We start from the raw sequence: 558 nt of genomic DNA on the forward strand, positions 1-558 counted from the left end.
TGATTTTTAAGCCACCGGGTCCGGGACGCGAACCGCGGTCGACTACATGGGAGTCCAGCGACATAGCCATTACGCTAGCTGCTGGTTCCCAGGGATTCTTTTCTTCAGCTCTACTTCGTTCAACTTGTTCATATATAGAAATGCTATAGATTTTTGGATATTGATTTTGTATCCTGCCACTTTACTGTATTCACTTATTACTTCAAGAAGTTTTTTCATGGAGACCTTTGGGTCTTCTAAGTATACCATCATGTCATCTGCGAATAGATATTTTCAACTCTTCTTTGCCTATTTGAATGCCTTATATATTGTTTTCTTCTCTGATTACATTAGCTAAGACTTCCAGTACTATATTAAAGAGCAGTGGAGAAAATGGGCAGCCTTGCCTAGTACCCGATTTTAGCGGAAAAGCTTTCAGCTTTTCCCCATTCAGTATAATGTTAGCTGTAGGTTTTTCATAGATTGCTTTTATTGTGTTGAGAAATGACCCTTCTATACCAGTCTTATTGAGGGTCTTAATCATAAAAGGATGTTGTATTTTATCAAATGCTTTCTCTG

Source organism: Tupaia chinensis, unplaced genomic scaffold, assembly GCF_000334495.1.
Source record: "Tupaia chinensis unplaced genomic scaffold, TupChi_1.0 Scaffold000029_1, whole genome shotgun sequence".
Lineage (NCBI taxonomy): Eukaryota > Metazoa > Chordata > Mammalia > Scandentia > Tupaiidae > Tupaia > Tupaia belangeri.